Source organism: Lissotriton vulgaris, chromosome 1_1 (genome assembly GCF_964263255.1).
Source record: "Lissotriton vulgaris chromosome 1_1, aLisVul1.2, whole genome shotgun sequence".
Lineage (NCBI taxonomy): Eukaryota > Metazoa > Chordata > Amphibia > Caudata > Salamandridae > Lissotriton > Lissotriton vulgaris.
In genome coordinates, this window is record NC_141685.1 from 795,576,739 (window position 1) to 795,583,950 (window position 7,212).

Sequence of the window (7,212 nt, forward strand, 5' to 3'; positions counted from 1 at the left end):
GCGTTTATAGTCAGGCATTAAAAGCTCAATTGGACGACTTGGAACTACCCGCAGGCAATGTTATGTTACAATATGTGGATGATATTCTCATAGCATCGGACACCGAGGACGGTTGTCGGGATGCTACGGTTAAATTGTTACATCATTTGGCACATAAGGGCCACAAAGTGTCCCTTCCTAAGTTCCAATATTGTCGAACGGAGGTAACATACTTAGGTCATCTCCTTTCGAAGGAGGGGAGGAGGTTGACACCGGAGCGCATAAAAGCGATAACTAACATGGCTGTACCTAACACGCAGCGAGAGGTGCGCGCGTTCTTGGGCATAACCTCGTATTGTCGCCAGTGGATACCCAACTATGCCTTACTAACAAAACCCCTACTGTATCTGACTACTAAAGAGGTGCGCGAACCCCTACCCTGGACCCCCGCATGTCAGGAAGCTTTTGAGTCACTAAAATCTGCTTTATGTTCTGCACCGGTTTTGGGAACACCTGATTACCAGAAGCCTTTTGTGCTTTATGTACACGAGGTGGAAGGTTGCGCGTTGTCTGTCCTAACACAATGCTTTGGGGGGAAGCAGAGACCTTGTGCCTATTTCTCTGCGATGCTCGACAATGTGGCAAGAGCGCTACCGAGCTGTCTGCGGGCCACATCGGCTGCTGCGGTCTCTATTAGACAATCGGCAGGGCTCGTCCTGGGTTCAGACCTCACAGTAATGGTACCGCATGCTGTGGACATTCTATTGAACAGAACGCAGACGCAGCACTTAACTAGTGCTCGTCTTACTGGTTATGAAATGACACTTTTCGCACCCCATGTCACGATAAGGAGGTGTGCCACTCTGAACCCAGCCACGTTGCTACCCATCCCAACAGATACAAAAGACGATGAAATACACAATTGTTTGTTTCGGACAGAGGAGGAGACGAAAGGGAGAATTGACTTGACTGATACACCCTTAGATGATCCTGACGGGGAGCTGTATGTTGATGGGTCTTGTTTTAAACTTGCAGACGGTACATCGACGGCAGCATACGCAGTTACGACATTACAGACAGTAGTGGAGACTTCTAGGATCCCCTATCATTCGGCCCAGGCTGCAGAAATAATAGCTTTGTTGCGAGCGTGCGAATTGAGTGAAGGACTAGATGTGAATATCTATACTGACAGCCAATACGCCTTTGGCGTGGCTCATAGTTACGGGCGACTGTGGGCAGAACCGGGGTTTTTGACATCACATGGACAAAAGATACAGCACAGCCCACTGATATTACGACTGCTTACAGCATTGACGTTACCCAGACGACTGGCCGTGATAAAGTGTAGTGCGCATAAGGCAGTGGTGGATGATGTGGGACGGGGTAACGCATTCGCGGACCAAACAGCAAAAGAGACTGCGAGGACGAAACTCCCACGAATGTTTGTAGCAGGACCAGCTAGATGGGTACCAGACGTTAACATGTTTACAGATACTGTACAGAGTGTAAAGAACATACAAGAAAAGGCGACTGAGGATGAATTGAGGTCATGGAAAGATGGTGGGGGGCGATTGGATTCTGATGAATGTTGGACAGATGTGACCGATAAAAGACGATGGTTACTCCCAAACGCATATGTCCTCCCGGTGGTGACAATGGCTCATGGGCCAGCACATATTAGTGCTAAGGGTATATGCAAATTATTGGACCCAGTGTGGAGCAATAAAAATATCCCTAAAGTGGCGACTCATTTAGTACAACAATGTATGGTATGTTTGAGGCACAATCCAGGAAAAGGAACACCCGTCCCAGTGGGCAATTTCGCACCCCCTTCTTTCCCTTTCGAGGTGATTCAGATGGATTATATTGAAATGGAAAGGGTTAATAACCTCAAATACGTCCTGGTGGTTGTATGCTCTTTTAGCAGATGGGTGGAGGCATTTCCAACAAAAGATTGCACGGCCATTTCCGCAGCCAAGATGTTGATTAAGGAATATTTCTCCAGATATGGCTTGCCTAGAGTGATCTGGAGTGATAATGGCACATCCTTTAATGCTGAATTGATGAAGCCGATATGTAAGGGACTGCAGATTTCCCAAAAGTTCCACGCGGCCCAACACCCTCAGGCCGCGGGACTTGTAGAGAGATTTAATGGAACATTGAAGTTGAAAATGGCCAAAATATCGGAGAGTACAGGACTCCGTTGGCCAGATGCCCTTCCCTTAGCCTTGCTTTCTACCAGAGTGACAGTTAACTCCAAAACGGGTATCTCCCCTCACGAGGTGATATTTGGCCGTCCTGCCAACGTGTGGGGAGTACCAAGACCTAAATGTTTTTCCAAAATTGAGTATCCTCTGTTGATAGACTACTTGTATGCTTTGACTACAGATCTTCAGGGAGAAGTGTGGCTCATTGGTTAGAGGCGGCAGACCCGGAAGCTGGGATCGACCGTGGACCAGGGTTCGATTCCCTGCCTCGGCGGGTCTCGGGCTCAAAATTCCACGGCCTCGACAATTCTCGCTCCGGTGCCTACTCGACTCACGGGGTCTCACTCTGCAACTCTGGGCAATAGCTTGCTTAATCTCCATGATGGCCCCTCGCGGCGGGATGCCTGGCTTTCACCCTGTGGACACCCTGCCGGGGCCTCTCACAGGGGAATACCACGACGGGTTCCATAGGCAAGCGCCAGGATGCCCTTTGGGTGACAGGTTGCGCTATATAAGTATACCTACATTTACATTTACATTTACATCTTCGTTCTATTCATCAACAGGTAGCAGACACCCTGAAGCCGTTGCCGGAGGGGCCCGGACACTCCATCCTACCCGGAGATTGGGTAGTGATCAAAAGATATCAGCGGAAATCCTGTCTGGAGCCCAGATGGTCGGAGCCGAGGCAAGTGCTCCTAACGACACGTACCGCACTTCGAGTTGAGGGTCGGAAGGCGTGGACCCATGCGTCGCATGTGAAGAAGGTCCCGCTACCAGTACCATATGACAAATGGGTGAGAGATGGTGTTGCTGACCAGGAGTGTGAGGAGATACCAAGATACACTCCTTTCTCTGATGCCTCACTGAGGGGAGGGGAGCCGAGTGCAGTAAAGAGAAAGAAAGAAGCTGTTGCAAGCTCCAAACCTCCCGTTGAGAATAGTGATCAGGCATCGGCGGATGCAACATTTGCCAAAGATACCCCCATTTTGTTCGCAGATCCTGAAGTGCGAGGGAGCACTCGCTATAATCTGCGGCCGAGAAAGGAGATAGGCATAAGGGACTAAACACTGGAAGAAGGGCTTAGATAGGGCACTGAACAGGTGGCGGAGTGGACAATATTTCACAGAAGAAGACTAGTGATAGGGATGGACTAGTAAGAGCCCTGGTGTTTGGCCGAAGATTCTGTTTTACGAGACATTAGAGTGGTGCCTGGGCCCAGATTAGTGCTCCTGAGTTGTGGCAGCAGTGCAACTCCAACGAGGGATTAGGGAATGAACAATAGAAGTCTACCTGTGAGGCTTTAACGGACACAGGGACGAAGATCCCTTTTAAGGGTTGAAGAACTCCTCTGGCCGGTTTTGGGAGTGCCTGGGACTATTTTTTTTCTAGTTTAGTTTTTCTTCCTTATTTTTGGGTTTTGATTTTTGGTACAAGAAATGTATCCCTTTGGTCGTCCCGTCCCCGATGAGGAGCAGCCTTTTGCGGCTCCTCGTAGACCCGAGCCTGATTCCCCATGGTTGGCCTTATCACGCAAAGGGAAAATAGTGGTCATCGTAATATTGCTCATTGCTTTCCTTGTGACTCTTGGAATATTGTTTTTTCTGGACAAAGCTTATCCTGTACATGTGTTCACCCCCACACCTTCTGCTATTCCCGAACATAACATGATTACTGTTGATTATGGTGAACAAAGTTTGCGAAAAGGTTACCAAGATAATGTTTTTATTAAGACTCTATATCATGCTCATGCAGTATATAATGTGACAGATTGCTGGGTTTGTGGATTGTTGCCCTCAGCTGCTTACAAAAAGGATAGATTTTTAGCACTTCCCTTGACACCAGTGAATAGTTGTGTGGGGTGGTACACTTTGATTGGCATGGTCAAATATTTTCAACAGCCGGATTTCCTATCTCCCCGACTATCAGACAGAGGATCTACTATGACAATGTGGGTACGCCCCATGCCCACTTCTTCCCTTGGGCGGTTGTATACTGATGGACGTTTCGACCAAACATTTTTGGAGACATGTGAAAAGAAAGTAGGACGATTCTTGACTCTCAATGACACTGACAAAGTTAGAGAGAGTTTCCTACAGTTAAATTCCTCTCTGTCCTATAGACACCCGCCAAAAGGGAATGGTAGCAATAAGTCTTTGGTGCCCTTAGCAGTTGTAGGACCATCACCGTTCTTTGTATCGCCGGAAGGGGTCCTATAAAGGTTGGGAACAGTTCCTGTAACGTGACAGCATCAATACGCCTGCCCCTTAGTCCTTCTCTAGTTACGCCTCCCAATATTTATTTCGTGTGCGGGGACAATGGGTATCTGTGGCTGCCTGAGGGTTGGAGTGGAGTCTGTTATCTAGCTTATTTGCTCCCACCTGTGTATGTGGCACCTTCTGACTATCATAAGACTCACCGTAGGTTTACCAGCTCGCCAGAGCAGCGTAAAAGGAGGGCACTTCAAGTTGACGACGTAGATCAGACTGACACCTCTTTACAACAATGGACAGATTTCTCTAAGGGCCTCTTGCCTTTTTGGGGTCCGATATTTAACAGTAGGGCCATCCGTAGGTTGTCGAGGGTGATGGAGAAAGTGGTTAATACTGAAGCAGACATTGCTGCTAATATGTCTGTTGAGATGCAGGCTATGAGATTATTTACAATCCAAAATAGGATGGTGTTAGACGTCATCCTTGCTGATAGGGGCGGAGCTTGCCGCGTCATCGGGACGCCCTGCTGTGTGTATATTCCTGACTCAGCCCCGACAGTTAACTTAGCAGTGCAGAAACTCCATAGATTAGCGACTGAACTTCATCAGGATAATGGGACATGGTCATTACAAGGGTGGCTCTGGGGTGTTTTCTCCTTGTGGGGCTGGAAAATACTGATGGGAATAGTTGGAGTAGTGGGTGTACTCCTGACATGCTGCCTTTGTGTTTACTGCCTCCCCCCATGTTGCTCAATGAGTGCCAGTAATTTACGGCCCTCAAGAAAAGTGACTGGTCAATATCCTGCCTAAGTGTGAGCGGGAAATCCGTTACGCTTGCGGATTTTGCGGATTTCTGGGAAATCCGCAATCCGCGAATTTTGCGGATTTCCCGCAAAATCCGCAAAAAAAAATCCACGAACGTAACGGGTTCAAAAGTTGAACCCCCACTCATGCAACTATTTTACAATGGCGCCAGCAAGCTGCCAGCGCCGTTGTAAAATAGTTACAAAGTTAGCTTGCACAGGAACCACTAGATAAAACGAAGCAGGTGCTGCTTTATTTTATCTAAGTGCTTCCTGTGCAAGCTAACTTTTTAACTATTTTACAACGGCGCTGGCAGCTTGCTGGCGCCATTGTAAAATAGTTGCATGGCTGGGCACAGGTCTGCAGCTCACTCAAGGGACCCCTGTACACTTAGTGCATGTCTAGATCATGGCTGCCTGACCTGAACAAGAAGAGTGGTTGTAAGGCTGACGTATGGACAGACTGCGGCAATTGGCCTGCTGCTCCTTACTCTCCAAGAGCACTGTATCTGGTAGCCAATCACAGAGGTACACAGATTGGAACTGAATATTTTGTGGTATGACATATCAGTACCTAGGTTGCATCGCAAAATCAAAGACAGGTCACAAATAGCTGGTGCGCCTTTCGCAACCACCGCCTGTCTCTTTGAAGGCTGACTATCTTGGCTTCTCAGGGTCAATAAAATGAGAGCTATCAAAGGTGGTAACAATGGCATTGAATGATTATAGCGCTATGAAAGACACATATTTGACCCCCAAGGTCTATAAACATTTAGGGCCAGATGTACACCCCCTGTAAATTGCACCTCACAATTTTTTCTCAATTGTGAGTCACAAATTGCGATGCGCAATTTACAATGTACACAGTGTCAGAGACACTGATTGCGATTCCCAATGGGGTTGCAAAATGCGAGGCTCATGAACAATAATGAGCCACTCGCAATTTGCGCCCCCTTTGGGAATGGCTGGCCCTCCCAGGGATGGTGGCCTGCTGGGCTCAGACCTCCATGTCCGGGACTGCTTGTCAATAAGGCAGTTCTTTTTTTTTTAAAACAGCCCGTTTCCCTAAAGGAAAACAGGATGCATTAAAAAAAATATGAAACATTTTCGTTTCATTTTTTAAGGACAGGTAGGGGTCCCTGGGATCACTGCCTGCCCTTAAAAAATATTTCAGAGCCAGTCACAAAGGGATAGAGGTCCCCATTTGCGACTGCATTACCACCTTCTTGAAGAGGATGGTAATTTGTGAGTGTTTTGCGACTGCAATTACGGTTGCAAAACATTGTTACATGGCTTGTGACTCGCTATTAGGAAGAGTAGGCCCCTTCCTAATAGCAAGTCGCAAAACACTATTTTGCGAGTCGCAAATTTTTTGCGACTCGCAAAATAGTGTTTGTACGTGGACCTACCAGAATTAGCATGTGCAAACGGGTCGCTAACCCGTTTGCTCATGCTTATTCTCGTCGTCCATCTAGCCCAAATACATTAAAATGCAAGTAATGTTAATTACAGGGTGTTACCGCCAGGAACTCTCAAGTATGAGTACCCCGGCATCACTCACAGCTTGGCTGTGCTTCTGAGTTACTGAAAAGGGCCTCTTTATGTAACTTTGAACACTCAGGAGGGTTTATTGCTGAAGAATATGTCCAGTGATTAGACTTCCTAGAGTTCGGATGGCAGCTCTATGAAGCCTGACTTTTCATGCACACTGCACAGCTGCCCAAGTCAACAGTCCTACCCATCCTTCACACCGGTTCCCATGGCTCAGTTCTCAGGAAACATCTGTTAGCCCTTCATGTAAGTGGTACCCCAAAACTCTCACAGGTGCGATTGGCAAATCATGACACCCAGTGCCCTACAGTGTGTCCATTTCTCTGATGAGTTTAAAGCTAGGGTATAATTAGTCTCAAATACTCCCTTTCAACCTGCTCTACGATATCACCTCTTTTTCTGTGCCATACTCTAAAAACATAGAGGCAGATTTACAAGAGCTGACGCATCTCTGCACATT